The sequence below is a fragment of the Octopus sinensis genome, unplaced genomic scaffold, assembly GCF_006345805.1.
Source record: "Octopus sinensis unplaced genomic scaffold, ASM634580v1 Contig11072, whole genome shotgun sequence".
NCBI classification, from domain to species: domain Eukaryota; kingdom Metazoa; phylum Mollusca; class Cephalopoda; order Octopoda; family Octopodidae; genus Octopus; species Octopus sinensis.
In genome coordinates this window covers 16,775-38,573 of record NW_021832259.1, presented here as the reverse complement: position 1 = coordinate 38,573, position 21,799 = coordinate 16,775, and the positions used below count along the sequence as shown (strand labels likewise).

General features: G+C 37.0%; 1 long non-coding RNA gene across 1 annotated transcript; it reads right to left on the bottom strand.

Moving 5' to 3' along the window:
• Positions 1–2,156: 2,156 nt before the first annotated feature.
• LOC118761263 lies at positions 2,157–21,570 on the bottom strand. Its single transcript, XR_004997248.1, has 3 exons — positions 21,421–21,570; positions 3,908–3,913; positions 2,157–2,167 (listed from the first exon to the last, which is right to left on the bottom strand). It is a non-coding gene; the product is annotated as an uncharacterized LOC118761263 (long non-coding RNA).
• Positions 21,571–21,799: the final 229 nt, after the last annotated feature.

Genomic DNA, 21,799 nt, shown 5'->3' with positions numbered 1-21,799 from the left:
TAGGTCGTGCTGAATTTTATTTTTATTTGAGAACAAAATCTTTGTGGAGAATGGCGATTTGACGTCTATATCTAGCATGTTGACTGTCCACCTTTTCGTGTTCAGTCCTTAATTGGTATATATAAATATTTTAATCTTCGGATTCTTTTTAATGTGCTAGACCACTGGTTTTATTGACTAATATCAATTTCTACCCTTAATTTTTAAATATGAAATATATGTTCTCAAACCTGATTGACTGCTGCTAATTTATTAACTGCAGGCTAGTTTTTCGATTATCAGCGCGCCAAAAGTAGAGGCATTCGAAAGATACATCCGAACGTAATAGGTTGTACTTTTTGCATGCGGGACTCCGGTACCGTTTTTCATCTAGTACAGCATATTATGCTCATAACAAACTACGCTGATGAAGTTACAGATATCCTTGTGATATTAATAGCTGAAACTGCAGTACGTAGGTAATTATTCCATTTAGTATTTTTCTTTTGTCTCATCCATTGCTTTAGGTCGTGCTGAATTTTATTTTTATTTGAGAACAAAATCTTTGTGGAGAATGGCGATTTGACGTCTATATCTAGCATGTTGACTGTCCACCTTTTCGTGTTCAGTCCTTAATTGTATATAAATAATATTTTTATCTTCGGATTCTTTTTAATGTGCTAGACCACTGGTTTTAATTGACTAATATCAATTTCTACCCTTAATTTTTAAATATGAAATATATGTTCTCAAACCGATAATTGTGACTGCTGCTAATTTATTAACTGCAGGCTAGTTTTTCGATTATCAGCGCGCCAAAAGTAGAGGCATTCGAAAGATACATCCGAACGTAATAGGTTGTACTTTTTGCATGCGGGACTCCGGTACCGTTTTTCATCTAGTACAGCATATTATGCTCATAACAAACTACGCTGATGAAGTTACAGATATCCTTGTGATATTAATAGCTGAAACTGCAGTACGTAGGTATTATTCCATTTAGTATTTTTCTTTTGTCTCATCCATTGCTTTAGGTCGTGCTGAATTTTATTTTTATTTGAGAACAAAATCTTTGTGGAGAATGGCGATTTGACGTCTATATCTAGCATGTTGACTGTCCCCTTTTCGTGTTCAGTCCTTAATTGTATATATAAATATTTTAATCTTCGGATTCTTTTTAATGTGCTAGACCACTGGTTTTAATTGACTAATATCAATTCTACTACCCTTAATTTTTAAATATTTTTAATATGAAATATATGTTCTCAAACCGATAAATTGACTGCTGCTATTATTAACTGCAGGCTAGTTTTTCGATTATCAGCGCGCCAAAAGTAGAGGCATTCGAAAGATACATCCGAACGTAATAGGTTGTACTTTTTGCATGCGGGACTCCGGTACCGTTTTTCATCTAGTACAGCATATTATGCTCATAACAAACTACGCTGATGAAGTTACAGATATCCTTGTGATATTAATAGCTGAAACTGCAGTACGTAGGTAATTATTCCATTTAGTATTTTTCTTTTGTCTCATCCATTGCTTTAGGTCGTGCTGAATTTTATTTTTATTTGAGAACAAAATCTTTGTGGAGAATGGCGATTTGACGTCTATATCTAGCATGTTGACTGTCCACCTTTTTGTGTTCAGTCCTTAATTGGTATATATAAATATTTTAATCTTCGGATTCTTTTTAATGTGCTAGACCACTGGTTTTAATTGACTAATATCAATTTCTACCCTTAATTTTTAAATATGAAATATATGTTCTCAAACCGATAAATTGACTGCTGCTAATTTATTAACTGCAGGCTAGTTTTTTGATTATCAGCGCGCCAAAAGTAGAGGCATTCGAAGATACATCCGAACGTAATAGGTTGTACTTTTTGCATGCGGGACTCCGGTACCGTTTTTCATCTAGTACAGCATATTATGCTCATAACAACAACTACGCTGATGAAGTTACAGATATCCTTGTGATATTAATAGCTGAAACTGCAGTACGTAGGTAATTATTCCATTTAGTATTTTTCTTTTGTCTCATCCATTGCTTTAGGTCGTGCTGAATTTTATTTTTATTTGAGAACAAAATCTTTGTGGAGAATGGCGATTTGACGTCTATATCTAGCATGTTGACTGTCCACCTTTTCGTGTTCAGTCCTTAATTGGTATATATAAATATTTTAATCTTCGGATTCTTTTTAATGTGCTAGACCACTGGTTTTAATTGACTAATATCAATTTCTACCCTTAATTTTTAAATATGAAATATATGTTCTCAAACCGATAAATTGACTGCTGCTAATTTATTAACTGCAGGCTAGTTTTTCGATTATCAGCGCGCCAAAAGTAGAGGCATTCGAAAGATACATCCGAACGTAATAGGTTGTACTTTTTGCATGCGGGACTCCGGTACCGTTTTTCATCTAGTACAGCATATTATGCTCATAACAAACTACGCTGATGAAGTTACAGATATCCTTGTGATATTAATAGCTGAAACTGCAGTACGTAGGTAATTATTCCATTTAGTATTTTTCTTTTGTCTCATCCATTGCTTTAGGTCGTGCTGAATTTTATTTTTATTTGAGAACAAAATCTTTGTGGAGAATGGCGATTTGACGTCTATATCTAGCATGTTGACTGTCCACCTTTTCGTGTTCAGTCCTTAATTGGTATACATATTATATACATATATATATACACCTATCTATATACGACGGGCTACTTTCTGTTTCCGTATACCAAATCTACTCAGAAATGTTGGTCTGTCCGAAGCTATATTGGAAGAGACTTGCCCATGGGTCCACGTAGTTGGACTGACCAGAATCACCGTGTTTGGAAAGGAAGCTACATACCACAGCCACTCTTACTGCTACATATATATATATACGACAGTCTTCTTTTAGTTTCCGTCTCCCAAATCCACTCGGAAGGCTTTGGCCGGACTGAGACTATAGTAGAAGACATTTTCCCAACATGCCACCCAGTGGGACTGAACTCGGAAACATTTGTTAGGTAAGCAAGCTAATTCCCATTCAGACACTACTGTTTGTTAACCGGACAATTTCAAGGTGAGCCCTAATTGTTTGTATGCAAATGAGTTCATTAATGGGGTCCGGAACTTTCACGGCTGGTTCCCATAAGACAATGCAACCAGCTTGGGTATAGGTGGTCTGTGCTCACACACGCACAAACACCTACACGTCCGAACCCACGAATATAGATACATGCAAAGACGCAATCTCGTACCTATTTATGTTTTAAATATGTTGAGCTTAAAACTGCGACATTCTGGAAACACACGTCCGCACTCATGCACATAGAGACATGCATATACGCAAACTCGTAGCTATTTATGTTTTAAACATGTTGACCTTTAAACCGTGACATTCTGTGTCTGTTTGCGCGCGCATTTCTGTGAGAATGATTGCTTACGAAACGCAATGCGATGAGTTCAAACCAACAGCGTTGCACCTTCGGTAAGTGTATTCAACTATAGCCTTGGGCCGACCAAAGTATTCTGAGTGCAGTTGGTAGAGGGAAACTGAAAGAAGCCCGTCGTATATATGAATATCGGCGTAGCAATGGCTATGTTGTAAGTAGTTCGCTTGCGAATCACATGGTTTGGTGTTCACTCCCACTGCCTGTCATCTTATGCAATTGTCTACTACTGTACCCCAAGGCCGACCTAATCCTTGTGATTGGATCTAGTGGAAGGAAACTGAATAAATACCATCGTATATATGTTTAAATGTGTGCGTGTGTGTGTGTTTGTTCGCACTCGAAGGGCACACGAGAATGCACGCATGTACTATCACATATACAGATGCAAGTTTTCTTAATAAAACGGAAAGAACTCCCGTTCCATCCCTTACAGTTTCTTTTTTGTTTTAAACACTACATATACGTGCGTGGGTATATACACGTATATCTGTATGTGTATGTCTGGGTGAAACAGACTTTCACGGTTGGGTCACATTAGCCGATGCGACCACCTTGGGTATGTGTGGACTGTGCTCACACACGCACAAATACCCACACTTCCGCACTCATGCACATAGATACATGCAAAGCTATTTCATGTTTTAAATATGTTGACCTTAAAACCGTGACACTCTCAAGAAATTGTATGAGCGTGTGGGTCAGCCAATATGTGTGCTTTCATCTCTGTGTCTGTTTGCGCTCGCGCATGTGTGTGAGAGTGTTTGCTCACCAACCTCAATGTGCTGGGTTCAATCCAACAGCGTGGCACCTTCGGCAAGTGTATTCAACTATACCCCCGGGCCGACCAATGTATTCTGAGTAGGGTTGGTAGAGGGAAACTGAAAGAAGCCCGTCATATATATGAATATTGTCGCAGGAATGGCTGTGGTAAGTAGTTTACCTACGAACCACATGGTTTCAGTTTCATTCCCACTGCCTCTCATCTTGTCCAATTGTCTTCTAAACCTAAACCTAACCCTAATCCATTCCAGCCTATTATTATTCAAACACTATTTACGTATCTAATGTTAAATTGTATTAGTATCAATCAACGGATGTAACTCTTGTCAAGTAGGGATGTAGAGGGAGTTACTTTCCTTGGTTTGAGATTCATTTTTATATTTAAGTTTAAATGCCAAAGGAATATGAACTGGGTTAGATCTGTGTATTTCCATTTCTGTGTGTGCGACTACGTACTTTTATATACATGTGTGTATATGTCTAGGACCCCATAACTTAGAGGTTCAGCGAAAGAGACTGTTAGAATAAGAACTAGGCCTACAAAGAATAAGTCCTGAGGTCGATATGCTCGACTGAAGGTGTTGTTTCAGCATGGCCAGTTAAATGATTGAAACAAGTAAATGAGAGTAAAAGAGTAAATAGCGACAAAAGTCTATAACCTGTTCACTAGGGGGATAGCTGAAAATATCTCCTAAATGTCATATAATTCGTTTCATATCGTAATTTCTGTAATAGGTGTGGTCGTTTTACGCGCCAGCGAAAGGAGACACGACCATGCGCACACCAACAGAGACACGTACACATCCAAGTAATCTGCTGGTACCTTTAACAAATAAACATTGACTAGCTGATCATTTACATTTCACTACACCCCACAAATATATAAAGTAATAATGTTATCTAGTACTACTCTTCGGACATAATCAAGTTTCTTTTTTGTTTTAGATTATATATATGTGTGTGTGGGTATATATACGTATATATGTATGTGTATATATAATATATATATATAATATATATATATATATATATATATATATATATATATATATATATATATATATATATATATATATATATATATATACTGGAGCGCCGCCTTTAATAATCGATCACATCGTCCGCAGCACATATTCTTTGTAAGCCTAGTATTTATTGTAACTTGTTCTCTTTTGCCGAACCGCTAAAATACAGGGAGTCAAACACACCTGTATCGGTTAAAAGCATCAACAACTACAGTCAATCGAAGATAATGACCAAACTGTCTACTCTTATCCACCAGTTCCAACACGGTTTAACCAAAAAGGAGACAAATTGCTTGACTAGATTTCACTGCAAAGCCAGTAACATCTATGGACTTCCCAAAATCTACAAAAGTTAAGCCATAAACAAAACCTGTAACAAGTTAACTTCTATAGCCATAAATATTCCACACCCGATAGATCTCCGAATGAGGCCAATTATGGCCGATCCAGGTATGTAGATACGGGGTGATTAACACTCGCAAATCTGAAGTCGCTAAAGGTGCAATAAATCGAACTTCTTTTCATTTAGAACTTGGGGATCTGCAAATGTGGGTATCTTAGAGATGTTTAAAGTGTTTGTTGTAGCTGTAATTGTCGCATACAAACAGACGCTCACACACACGTATACACAGAAATAAAAACATTCACACAAACACAAACACTGAAATGAAAACAGTTACATACCTACCCATGCACACACACAAATAGAAATGAAAATAGTCACACACAAACATACGCACCCACACACAGAAATGAAAACGCAGTTACACATTCACACATAAAACCCTAACCCTAACTAGCACAAACATACAATTTATTAAGAATGTAAAGGGGCATTGGGTGCTTTGCACTCGCAGTTAGAATATCATCTCCCTCCACGCCAGTATGAGAATTTCTATCGTCCACTTGTGAAATTAATACATTGACGACACATGGGAAAAATAACAACATCTCAAGTCACTAAAGGTGCAATAATTGAACTTATTTTGATTTAGTATTTGTGATTTCAAATGTGGGTATCTTAGAAATGGTCAATGTGTTTGTTGTAGTTGTAAGTGTCGCACACACACAAACAAATAGAAACACTCAGTCGCTCACACAAACAAATAGAAACACTCAGTCGCTCACACACTCGCGCACACAGAAATAAAAACACTCACACACAAACACTGAAATGAAAATACCAACACTCACATAAATAAAAACAGTCCCACACACACAAGGAGCCCCAATAGGTCTATCAAAAAAGTTTCTAGTATTTTTCCTAGCCCATAATTTATGATAATTGAAATTATTACAATAAATAAATACCTACTAAATCAGTACATCGAACATTACGTCCCCGTAACTTATCGGTTCTGCAAAAGAGACCTATACATTAAGTAATAGGCATACAAAGAATAATTCCTGGGGTTGATTTGCTTGACTAGAGGCGGTGCTCCACCATGGTCACAGTGAAATAACTGAAAGAGTCTACGAGCGACAAAGTCTATATTACGATAACTACATAAGGGAGATAACTACAAAGTATCTTCTACAGTTACTTCCCTTGAATATTATAAGTTTACAATAAAAAGTTAATACGCGGGGCAATTAACTCTCGGAAGGGAGATAACTAGATAACATCTTCCAGAGTTACTTTCCTTACATATAATTATATTACTTTTAATAAATTATAATGAGCAAGAGGAAGTAACTTTCGAATATATTATTCGAACATGACAGACTTTTACGATTTATTGGAGTTTAACTGCTCTCTCTAGTGGGTCGGATGTCCCATTATGGCCATCCCATATATGTTTAAATATCTATGTGTATATACATATATCTGTCAATATATACCTATGTATATATATGTATATATATATATATATATATATATATATATATCATATATATATATATATATATAATATATATATATATATATATATATACACACACCTATCTATATACGACGGGCTACTTTCTGTTTCCGTATACCAAATCTACTCAGAAACGTTGGTCTGTCCGAGGCTATATTGGAAGACACTTGCCTATGGACCAAGTAGTTCGACTGAACCAGAAACACCGTGTTTGGAAAGGAAGCTACATACCACAGCCACTCTTACTGCTACATATATATATATATATATACGACAGTCTTCTTTTAGTTTCCGTCTCCCAAATCCACTCAGAAGGCTTTGGCCGGCCTGAGACTATAGTAGAAGACATTTTCCCAACATGCCACCCAGTGGGACTGAACTCGGAAACATTTGTTAGGTAAGCAAGCTAATTCCCATTCAGACACTACTGTTTGTTAACCGCGCAATTTCAAGGTGAGCCCTAATTGTTTGTATGCAAATGAGTTCATTAATGTGGTCCGTAACTTTCACGGCCGGTTCTTATAAGACAATGCAACCACCTTGGGTATAGGTGGACTGTGCTCACACACGCACAAACACTCACACGTCCGCACCCACGAATATAGATACATGCAAAGACGCAATCTCGTACCTATTTGTTTTAAATATGTTGAGCTTAAAACTGTGACATTCTGAAAACACACGTCCGCACTCATGCACATAGATACATGCATATACGCAAACTCGTAGCTATTTATGTTTTAAACATGTTGACCTTTAAACCATGACATTCTGTGTCTGTTTGTGCACGCATTTCTGTGAGAATGATTGCTCACGAACCGTAAATTTTGGAGTCAATCCGATGGGATGTAGTGGTCTTTAAACCGTTCCAGACAACTAACAAATAAACTTTTCGCATTTCAGTTTTATAAATATATATATATATATATATATATATATATATATATATATATATATATATATACTGCTAGGCGTAGAAGCGGCTTTGTGATAAGTAGCTTGCTTACGAACCGCAGTGTTCTGGGTTCAGTCCCACTGCGTGGAACCTTGGACAAGTGTCTTCAACTATGGCCTCGGGGTGACCAAAGCCTTGTGAATAGATTTCGTAGACGGAAACTAAATGAAGCCCATCGTATGTGTATACATATATATATATATATATATATATATATATATATATATATATTATATATATATATATATATACATATATATATATATATATACATATACGTTTGTATGCCTCTTTATCCATCGAACATCGCTTGACAAATGATGCTGCTGTTTTCACGCACCCGTAACTAACGGTTCGGCAAAAGAGAATAGGTCCTGGGCTCTATTTGTTTGACTGAAGGCGGTGCTCCAACATGGCCGCAGTCAAATAACTGAAAGTAGCAAAAGTGAGTGAAAGAGTAATTAGCGAAAACAGTGTATATTCTGTTGTGTCTGGGGATAGTCTTTCCTTTTAGTGCCTTATTATTAAATACACACTCACTAGTAAAAATTCAAGGGGTGATATTAGTAGAGGCCAGAGCCCATGGAGAACTAGCACGTAGATTTAGAAAAGCTCTGAAAGAGAACAAACTCAACATTAAAATTGTTGAAAAGCCAAGGAACTCCGTCAGGTCACAATTATGAAGGACATGCCCGTTTAAGAATACCATATGCACAATTGATAACTGCATGGTATGTAGAATTAGCCCTGGTATTAACTGTAGAACTCGAAATGTAGTTTACAATATAAGATGCATAGAAGTGCTTGTAAGGACATGAACATGATGTACATAGAGGAGACGTCTAAGAGCATTGCGGAACGGACAATGAACATTTAAGACAACTTGACGACAGAAAACAGTCTTCTATACTCTACCAACATGCCAAAGACCACCATGGAGATAACTTGGATCAACCTGACATCCGCATCTTATCCAAGCACCCAGCCCCCATCCCTGCTTTTCAATGCTAAACCCGATATAAAACAGTCATAAACACTATAAATAAACCTGTTCAATCTCTACTCTCCTCATCACCCCCAAATCCCAACCCCTAGTTCAAACTTTGATCTCCTTGACTATTCTCTCTAAAAAACCTTCACAAATCCTCAAGCTGACCCTAATATAGACTAAACTCTGAAAACCAATCCTAACAGCAAACCCACACCAAAATAAGAAAGACCACTTACCTTGGCCATTTGGGATCTATAATACAAGGCATGATATGCAAACAACAAGCAAAATATCAACCAACATTTGAAAGTCAAGTTTTATCTATGTGTCGAATCATGAAATACACTTGTTTAATAAATACAGTTGTCCTTACATTTACACAGTACATTGCTTCCACAAGTCATCAAACTAATCATTCTCATGCGAAATCAATTGTTTTTATTATAATATAGAAACAAATTAATTATTGAAATTAATATAAGAAATACAATTAACGGTATGTGTGTCATCATCATTTAACATTCGTTTTTCATGTTGTCATGGGTTGGACTATTTCACACTATCTGAGATGAATTACTACACGTACTCTAATGTCTGTTTTCACATGGTTTCTATGTCTGAGAAAAGTTTTGGTAACACTGACACTAGTAAAATTAAAAAGTAAATTTCAAGGATGAGTGGACTGCTAGTAGTGAGAGAGGTGGCTTCATCCTAACCTGTAGTATGATAGAGAGACAGGCAGAGGTGTGTCGCTGTAGAGAAAGTACATGGCTACCCTGCATATATGTATGTATACAGGTAGACATCGATTAGAGCGCTTTCTCATTGCTAATATGTTAACATATGCTTGATGTGTGCTTTAAAAAAAAGTGCTTGCACTGGCACTAATTTCTTCAGATGAAACTGAAAGGAGAGGATCATAGCCCAACTAATTAGGAAAAGACTTAATCTAGATGAGATGCAATTTGGTTTTGTATCAGGAAGAAACACCAGTCATGATATATTTCTGGTAAGAAACCCCAGGAGAAGTACCTAACCAAGTATAAACCTATGTACTTGACTTTTGTTGGTATCATAATCATTCAGGTAATAACAGATATATAAAACAGGCAGACCTAGCAACTCCTCTATGCTGATTACAGGATTACAACTAAACACACATATATTACAATTTATTACATTACATTCAATTCGCCATATATTATTCATTTTATTATCCATCATCTTTCCCTTCACATTTCAGGTATACTGAAGACCCTTTACTCATTGCTTCAGACTGCGTAAAATATTGGTGAAAGCAAACATTCGTCAGACTTATTTATGACAAAAAGCGAGTCAGTATGACCAACGTACCCTGTCCTGCACCTGATTGTGCCATAGTTGGCCTGTAAACAATCCATGGGAGAGAGTACTGACAAGCCTCATCGATCATCTGCAACAATGACACAGAATGTATGCACCTGCCACCTACAACAAATACAACCCCCTCCTCCAACTACACTACCATTCCCAGCCACTGAGGAAAAACGTTGTCGCCTGAGGAAGTAGCTGCTACAATACTACAGCTCCAGCACATTCAACGTCTGCAACCATCGGCAATTCTCTGACCAACCGATTCGCTTAATGCTAAACCAGTCGCCCACCATACGCCCATACCAGTCCTGGTTCATTGGCAAGAGGAATTAAAAGCAGATCTTGACCGGAATGTTCCACTTGGAGTTATAAAGCCTATTCCCATTGGTACATCTGTCACTTGGTGACAGACAATGGTGGTATGTCCTAACAGGTCTGGAAAACCATCTTAAAGGAGCATCGAATGGTGCACAGGCACTTAACACTGCCCTATCAGCTATGAGCTGACATTGTACCTTCTTCCACAATTGGGGAGAATCACTGCCATTGCATTTCCCCATGACAACTGCCGAGCCAAAGTCGGTATTGAGACAATAAAGCGCCTCGTTACAGACAACACTGACACCAATGGCTTCCTTAACACTGACAGTTTCCAGTGCACAATGCTACAATAAAGAAATACACCTGACTGGGACAAACACTTGTCCCCAGCCATGTGCATCTTTGGCAGCCCTATACAATACTTTATTCCCATCCATTCCGGCAAGTACAAGCTACATTCCACATGCCATGAAACTATGACTTATTGAAAAGAAGACCTGCGTAAACACAACATGAGTGCTACTGAACGGTTGTCAAAACACACATGCTCACTTCTTTCGAACTATGTCCTAATCCAGAGCCAAGTTTGACCCAATCCTACAAATGGGGGGAAAACTGGTGCCATTAGATGTACGTCATTTCGATCTGTACATGTTGAAGTGGATGGATCAGGCCAAAATTCCTCTGGAAGTATCTACTGCTTCTTCCTCATGGCCCACTGCTCATGGTGTCTGGACCACATGCGTTCCCTATGCCAACACCAGTGATGAGACTACCTTCTCAACCGACTTTAACAGCACCTCATGCAGCTGCAACACCAATGCCCACTTCCCGATTCCAAAATTACCATGACCAGAAATGCATCTCACCGCCTACCCACCGAGCCACGCCAACTTACCCCACCTTTACCACAAGTGGTCATACCCCAATACCCCTTGAAACCCCGGCTTTCCAAAAGTGACCCTTGCCTGATGCAGTTTATCCTCCATCCAGCAATTGTCCCGTTTGTCGCTCTGCCAGACTCGCAAAGACTGACACAAAAGCCTGATGCACAACTGACACGTTGCTCCTTGATCGTCACACACCGTCAATATTGATTAAGGGTCTCTTGCACTAATTATTATTTTCGTTAATCATTTAATACATATTATTAGTTTTCTTTGCTTCTCTCAAAGGAATTGGGGAGGGCTTAGAGGATGACAACTGAACACTCATATATTATCATTTATTACATTACATTCAATTAGCCATACATTATTAGTTTCATTATCCAAATTTTTCCTTCACGTTTCAGGTATACCGAGGACCTTTGTTTTCATTGCTTCAATCTGTGTACATAAAGTGTTTGTGAAAGCAAAGAGTTTTCACACTTATTTACTAATGAGCTGCTTCTTATAGCTAAATCACTACCAGAACTAGAGAACAAATTTTGCGTACGGAAGCAAGGTCTAGAATTGAAAGGTCACAGAATTAACCTACCCAACCCTAACCCAAAGTCTTAGTAAGTAGGAAACCAGATAAATCGTAAAGCCCTTCAGGTACATGGCCATCCTCAATATGAAGGAAACAGGTAGGTAGATGTACTCTGTATAACACATAATAGGTGTAGCAATATGAGAGGAAGGTAAACTGGAAAATATTTTTGTATGTGGAAGGTGCATAATGTACAGTAAAAGCTAAAAATGCCAGAAAATGGGCTTCATCAAATGCCAGAGGAGTACGATAAAGATTGTTGGCAACAAAGTCAGTAGCAGAAGTGGATGAACTAAGAGTGTGGCTGCAAGAATAAAAATAGGCTGAGCAAATTCAGAGAGCTCCTTCCTCTGTTTGGTAACTAAGGGTCTCTCCTTCAGAGTGAAAGCCAGATTTATTATACCTGTGCAGACAACTATGCTACATGGCAGGAGAAGTAGACATAAGGCATTGGACAAGGTGGTAATGCATGATCTTTGATTGTTGGAACTTATAAAGGCAATGACTAATGACTGACACCTTTCATGACATGCTGTGCCTTAGAAGACAATATATTGTAATTAATTTCCCATCAATTAATTTTTTTCACAAACCCCTGCCCTCAACACTCATGGAGTGCTTGATGTTAAGAAGGGCATCCAGCCATAGAAACAATGACAAATCAAGACTGGAGTCTGCTGCAGACCCTCAGCTTACCAGCCCTGATGAAACTGTCCAACCAAGCCAGCGTAGATAATGACATTAATGATGATGATGATGAGACAATTCTTTTTGTAAAACTTTTGCATTTATGCTGAACATCTAGTTAAAGTTAATTTTATAGATTGAATTTTCATTTCCAGTGAAATCAATTTTAATATTTCAAATTCAAAAATATTTAACAAAATATAATGAGAAACTGAAGCAAGTACTACTTCTATATATTTGTAAAACAAAAAAAACAATAGAGGAAAATGAGCAAAATTGTGCAAAGTGAACTAAGAAACAGAACTACTGTAAAGGCAAGAGACAACTGTATTTTATGAAAGTACCATATTGCATAAACACAAAAAAAGAAAACTATGCAGAGGGAATTAAACTGAAACAGATACAACATGACACACAAACCCATGCTAGTATGGATAAAATGATTAGATATTTCTGTCGAGAGAAATTCAATGACAATCTTATGCAACCAACAATAACCTCAAACTTATCAGATTATTGTAGATGAGCAACAACTCAAGAAAACCTGTCAAAATTCTATGTTCTTACAATGAATTAATTGCAAGTATTTAAGTATGTAGACAACATAATTTCATGTTTTATATGCATCAATACATGTGTAAAAATAAGTCTCATACCTACGTTCATTTTTCCATCCTAGCATGAGTTTGAAAAATATAAGATTTAATAGTTGGGTAAACATTGTCGTAGCTAATGCTAATTTTCTACTAAAGTTTTCTTTTTCTTTCAAAGTGCAGTTGTAACAAATGATACATTTGTACACAAACATGACAAAAGTAAATAGATACCCATTAACACATTGTTATTATAAACTTGAAGAGGTTTATATTTTTTTTTATTAATTGACATTTATATGTTTCAGGTTCTATATGTAACTGTTTAACATGCCATGTACAAAAGAACCTTAAAAATGTCCAATTTACAAAGAGGTCATATGCTGCGCCTATTTCAAGGCTGACTTAGCCTAAAACCACAGAAAACTTGTGATTCCACTTTCTACACAGTAAATAGAGTAATTTTTCAATTCACTAAACGGGAAAGTAGTCCATATCACCTTACCCAGGTAGACTAAGGCCCTCTGACAGAACACTTTGCTTTCTTAAGAGAAGTGTGTAAGATAATCCTCATTGCAAGGCCTCCAATATAGCAGAATAAGTTGATGTCAGTCCCAGAATAGCTGTCAGTTATCTCCGCAAATTGGCTATTATGGCAGAGCAGCAAGAAAGAAGACACTCTTCGACCAGCAAATATCAAATGGAGAAAAGATTGGACAAGTGAGATGGTAGAGAGGTCACTAGCACTTTGGGACACTGTCAAATTCTCTGATGAATCCAGATTTGCTGTATTTTCTGACACTGGTCGAATGTGGGTCTGGAGAATCAGTCACCAATATTTTCACGTGAATATATTGCAGCCAACAATGAAACATGTGATGGTCTGGAGAGCAGTTTGGAGCAATAGTCAATCAGAAATGGTGGAGTGTGAGGGATACATAAACTCAGATAAATATGTGTCCATATTATAGAAAAATCTTCTTCCTATAACCTCCAGGGGAAAATGATTAATTAAATAACACTATTTATGGAAGATAGGGCTTTCTTGCAAACTAAAAGACCCAGGATTGGTTGGAAGAGAATGGCATTAAAAAGCTTCCATAGCTAAGCCAATCACCAGATATGAACCCTACTGAACACCTCTGAGGCATGATGGATGGGATACTTCCTAAAAAGAAAAGAAAGCATCCTTAAAGCCAGATCTTTTGATATTACTGCAAGAAACTTGGCAAAAACCATGAAGAGAATATTCATCAGATCAGTAGCATGCCTGCTAGGGTCCTTGCATTCAAAAATGCAAGGAGCCTGTCTACTAAATATTAGATATTCACAGTAATAATTAATAAATAATTTAAAATAAATTTTAACAATTATAAGGATGTCTATTTAATTCTGTCATGTCTATGTAGTTTTTGAAGCAAAAACAATGGAAACATTAATATTAAGACCTTTTCAAAAATCTCTCTCAAGCTTTTCATGCACACAAGATTTTATTGACATTCATTCAAATTCACTCATTCCAACATGAAACAATTTTTTCCATCAAAACCTTAGTGATGTTTTCACCTTTCTCTAATTTGATCTAGATCCTCTAAGTGTCTCTAATGACTTTCATGCCTTAATTTCAATTTGTTGCCTATTTTTTCCTCAGGCCAACTCACCAACAGAAATTAATGAGAGACCTAATTGCCTTTCATCTTGATCACATAAATATCCCACATATTTGGTGCTCAAATACAGCATGCTCCACACTAGGAGATTGACAGTTACCCAGTATATGCAAAAATCGAACACATTTGCAGTACTAAACAAGCCATTACTATTGCATTTTCTGGCTTCATGTTTCCCAATTATATCCCAAATTTTTTTATCTCTGAAATCACAAGTATGAAGATTTTATAAAGCAGAAAGAACACTGCACAGAAGCTTTTTTCATGAAAGATAAAATATTTCTTTTTTCTCTTCAGAGGAACACATGGTTGGAGGGTAGACACTTACTAAGGTAACAAATCTCTTGTTTGACAATGGCAATCTCACTGACATCAAGGTAATCAGTAAATCCAAAGAGTTCATAATCTTAGATGCCAATATTTCACAAACATTCAATGGTCTGTACTCTCTTGCAGTAGCAAGATGACACATAGGCCCAGGCTGCAATACTGTGGGACACCTTCCAAGCCAGACCTTTCACTATCCATTCCACATCCCTTCTTGACATTACTCTAAATTATTTGATTTTTCAATGAGTATTTTGCACTTTTTGTCAACAGTTACCCTATAATATACATCACACACATGCAATAACTTCATATAGTTCCCATCAACCACTTTTACTAAAAATGCATTTGTTGATCCCTACCTATTGTCGAAGACTCTTGCCCAAAATGCCACACGGTAGAACTAGACCCTAAACCATGGTATTGGGAAACAAACATATTTTACATTTGCAAACATATATGTCTTATGAAATTGTTCAATATACACAGAGAAACATTGTGTTCAATTTACAAACAGCTATGGTTAACTAACAGAAAACTTAAATTAACAGAAAATTATGTACTTACAGGTGAAGTTTCGCATGGGGCTACTTGTTTGGTAAAATCCACATGTATAAAGAAAAGTCTACATGTATAAACTGTTGTGGTGAGAGTCATTGGCACCCCTATGGGATTGGATGAATGGACTAGCAAAACTCTTATAACAAAAACTAGCATATTGGTTGAGACAAAGAGAGTCAGAAGTCATTGAGAGTTCATGGAAGTTGTTGACGTTGTTCAGAGTTTGTATTTATTGGAGTATTGTGTTTAGTAGAGTAATCTGAAGTGGTGTTGTGTGAAGACAGTTGTGTCTATCCCCGCTTCGTGAATTTTGTATATCCAACATATAGAAGGATATAAGATAAACAACAGTCTCGCATGTAAACCCATAAGTGTAATCATTCATTTTTTTAACCCTGAAAGTAAAAAGAAAAACATCATAATAGTAGCGAAAGGAAAATTTTGGCTTTAATATCAGTTCACTACTCTTTTATTTGAAGTGACAACTAGCAATTCTTTCTCTAAACCATTTATATTACAGCCAAGCATTATGCAAATGGAAACTTTTACATGTCTCAGGAAAGATATAAATGCAAGCAATGTGAGACCAACTTTCATTAAAACTACACAAGAAATTCATAAAAATTCATTCACAGATTTTATTCTATTAAACTTAAGATGGTGGAGAGGCACAATTGTTAGTGTTGGCAAAATACCTTCCACTATTTCTACCAGCTCTTTATGTTCTAGTTTCAAATCCTGTTGAGGCTAACTTTGTTTCTCTTCCTTTCATGGTTGATAAAAAAAGTGCAAGTCAAGTAATAAGATCAATTTAATCAATTAACCACTTCCTCTAAAATTTGAGGCATTCCCCTGTTTTACAAACATGACCAATTAATCAAATATCTTGGAAAAATAAATCTGCATGTTAGGAAACAGGATAGCTTTCCTGTCATTCAAATATTCGTGAAATTTACAATATATCATAATTTCAGCAATTCACATAGTCATATTGTAAGAGAGTTCATCATCATTTCACTAAAGATGCATACACTAATATAGAAACTGATATTAATTAAGAAATCTTAACCATAAACAATATTTTTTATGCTATTTCACCAATGAGCAACTAAGAAGGCAGAGTTTAAATCCATGCTCCTTCACCAGTTTATCATATGGCTCTCAATCCATTCAAGCCTTTATTGCAAAACAGCTCAGTTTGCTAATTCTTTACAAAGGGCATATTATATATATATATATATATATATATATATATATATATATATAATATATATATATATAGAGAGAGAGAGAGAGAGAGAGAGAGAATGTACTTGCATAGCGAGTGACAAGGTAACAGTCAAGTATACAAATTGAACTGACACATATTACATAAACATACATTCACAAGTACATACACATGTACACACACACTGACACGTCTATTTCTCCTAAATACTCACATACGTAAGTACATAAGTACATACATACATGTGTATAGCATGCACACATGAATGTGCACATACATGTACACATATACATGCATACGCACATACATACATACATACATACATCATACATAAATACATACATACATACATACATACACATACATACATACACACATATATATCATGAACTAACTGTTACTTTCTCAGATGCAGCACAAATTTTGTCAGTGAAGAAGTCGCAGTCTCAAAGCGACGAAAATATTTTGCCAATTAAATCAATGTTAAAGTGAATCTAACAGTTTTTGTGTGTTTCTTAAATGGCTTATAAGCACCTTCCATGCTCAGATCAAGTCACTCGCTATGCAAGTACTTCTCCGTAATTCGAAAGATTGAGCCAGGCTCTCAGGAAAGCCGTTACTTGTTGCTTGAGAAAAATAACAGCTAGCAACAGCTTCATTTCATTTCATTAGACACTGCATCTCACTGAAGGTTTACCCAAAAAGGATTTACAAAATGGTCGAAACACTAAACCTGATGAAAGGACAAGTGTCGAAACTAAAACATATCGTAATTATGAACCTGAAGTCCAAACTATATATACACCTAGCCACTAAAGAAAATGAAAAGCGAGAGGCCCTCGCTAAAGTGAAGAACTTACTTAATAATCAAGAAATGAAACAATAAAAGAACTACTACTCGTCGTGAATGTAACTCCATATGAGACAGGTGCGTACAACACTTTGAAAAGAAACTAGCATGGACGTTACAACTACCATACAACCACCCAACAACTAAACAGTTTGACATGACTGAATCGATTGATGGAATTTCTATGAATGACAAACCCGTAGATGATGACCAACTAACAAGAAACGTACGAGTGTACGGAGGAGTACAACTGGATACAGATGACTCGCTGCCCTAGAACTCACTCCAAAGTTCACCACATATAATAAGGTTAGCAAGATATCAATACTATCAGACATTGAGAAAAGCTTTACAAACTTAGATGGAGAACACACTTTAACCGCAACCAAAATCCTGACATTCATGACATATCTGGCAATACCCATTCCATACGTCGTTTCTATGACAAACGTGACATATGTCGTTTGACATGAAAAGGGTCTGCCCTACCAACTTACCATTCAACAAAACAGTATGCATGCCCCCCCTACGCAGACGCTGCTTTAGAAGCAAAGTTTACCCTTACTAAATCCAAACTCTCCTGTCAGCTTTCTCTAATTACACCCAAAGGCATAAACACCAACAAACAAAAATAAGACCCATGATCTTGACACCAAAATTAAGAAAGGCCTTAACATTAAAAATCGTATCAAAAATAGAGAGATGTATGCTTCCCGACTGACAAATCAGTTAGAATGTCTGTTTGACAACTTATCTAATTACATTTCGAACATGCAACCACACATCACACAACAATAACAAAACAACAACACTCGAGTACATTGAAAACGAAAAGTCCTCAATGCTCACATGGGGATGTGGAGTATCATTCTCCACTCTGAGAAATGCACAGCGAACAATTTCATAACTACCAACAATGAAATCCCACCCCTATATGGCCTTCGAAAAGATCATAAGATCCACATGGATCGTATACTTGGCCACCTACCCGACCAGTTTGTGGTACCAACAATGCAAACAACCACAAATATCATATTTTCTCTCACATTCATACGACCCTTAATAGAGTTATCTGCAGATTTACGTGATAGTACTGAAGACCTCCTTAGCAGGATCCGCGAATGCAACAACACGTGTGACCTCAGAGACCACATCGTAGGTATCATGGATGTGGTATCACTATATCCTTCCATTGACATATACTTTGCTGTCGAAAAATGTATAAAGATAATTAGTGAGAGCAATATGATTTAAAAATGTGGACATATATGAACTAGGGTTCTTCCTGGCTCTGACTTGTACCAATGAGTATCTGTCACACAATAATCTTCTATATGCTTGTCCTACCTGTAACAAACGAGGAAGACCACCTACCATTACCTCAACATACAAAAAGACCCAATGTGAACGCTGACAGGTTTGGATGAGGCAGACTACTCACCTTCAGATCCACACGACATCAGAACTACTATTGCACATGCTATCGGTGTCAGCCTTAGAACTATACTTAAAACCCATATTTTTAAGTTTAACAAAAACTGTATAAACAGACGAAAGTGGTGCTATTGGAGTAGGGATCGTCGGTGATGTTGCAAACCTCTTCATTGCATGGTGGGACAGACAGTTTAAACAGTGCCTAGCGACCTGTAACAGCCACTTAGCTATGTACTCTCGATGCATTGACGACATAACATTGTCGTGAAATGTAATAATAATACAGACACAGAGATAGAATCTCTACTAAATGAAGAACAGGTGATGACAGCTATACAACACATGGCTAACTCTATCCATAGCAGTATAAAAGTTACCGTAGACTGCCCCTCTAAACACCCCAGTAACAGATTACCTGTCCTAGATACTGAGCTGTGGATAGAAAATACTATGGTTAACGGAACTGTTAAATCCTGTTTACTCTACTCACACTCTTGTAAACCTATGGCTAATCCACTGGTAATCCGTAGTAACTCAACGATGTCGAGTACTAACAAGCTCAACATCCTGGTGGCAGACTTAGTTAGATTAATGAGGAATGTATATCTCCACTATGCCAACCACAAGAACGACAACACATCCAACAATTCATATTCCGAATGCAACGCCCCGGATACACACAATATGACAGAATCAGAGTGTACAAAGGAACAAAAAACAAGATTCAAACACATTCTAAGTGATGACGAAAACCAGTGTATGGTTCCTATACCGCAACAAGTTCTGGAATAGGTTAGAGAGGGACACCAAGAAAAGAATAAGACCAATACTTGGTATAACAAGAGATTTCCTAGTGTAATGTTTGTTGATGCCACACCTAAGAACGAATTATGTAAGGCATTCAAGGAAATCCTACACATAACTGGCCTTAAGATCAAGGTTGTAGAAAAGACAGGTAGGACTATCAATCTGTATTATGTAGATCATATCCTTTCGATAGATTCCCACGTCAAAATAATTGTGCAGTTGTTCCACAACCCAATATGAACTGTAAAACCAAGAACACTGTGCCAAGAAGGATTGCACAACTATGCCAGAGCACTGTGCCAAGAAGGAGCTTGCGAGACTAACCCAGAGTCATACATAGGTGAAACTTCTAGGAGTATCAATGATAGGTTCAAAGAACACCTGGACAACTACATTGAAAAGAAACCAAACTCATCTTCTATCAGCATGCTGTAGGTGCACAAGGGCTCCTTAGTGAGACTTAAGTTAAACATCTTATCCACACATCCCTCTGATGCAATGCTGAGACAGGTCACTAAATCTGTCTGTATACAAGAATACAAACCCACTCTTAACCGAAAATCCGAATGGGGTAACATCCAGATTCCACTCAGGAGTACCATTCTAAAACCACCTCTCTCTCTCTCTCTCTCTCTCTCTCTCATTTACATGTAGTAATCCATGCATAAATGCTGAAATGCATGGTACTAAAATACATATATACAGTTATATATAACCGTACGAGCGTACATTGTTTGATATGTATGTACGTATGTGTAGATGTATATTATGAGTGTAGCTGTGTTATGTGCTGTGTGTTATGTATATTAGTGTATATGTACATGCATGCACATATGAGCATGTGTAATATACATATGTATTATATATGCATGCATGTAAAAAATTAAAAAAAAATAAATATAATAAAGAATAAATATAATAAAAGAATAAATATAAAACGGCGGTGGCATCAGCATGGCCGCAGCTCTGTGCTGAAACTAAAAAAAAAATAAATAAATAAAATAAAACAAGTTTGATTTTAAACCATTGTCCTTGGAAAATTGTCATATATATGTATACGAACCCATGCTACACGGCAGTGAAACATGGGCTGTGACTGCCGATGACATACGTAAGCTCGCACGGAATGAAGCCAGTATGACCTGAAGGGTGTGTAATGTCAGTGTGCATACTCAACAGAGTGTAAGTACCTTGAGAGAAAAGTTGCACCTAAGAAGCATTAGATGTGGTGGTGCAAGAGAGACGACTGCGCTGGTATGGTCATGTGGCAAGAATGGATGAGGATAGCTGCGTGAAAAAGTGCCACACCCTAGCAGTTGAGGGAACCTGTGTAGAGGTAGACCCAGGAAGACCTGGGATGAAGTGGTGAAGCACAACCTCCGGACATTAGGCCTTACCAAGGAAATGACTAGCAACCGAGACTTTTGGAAATATGCTGTGCTCGAGAAGACGC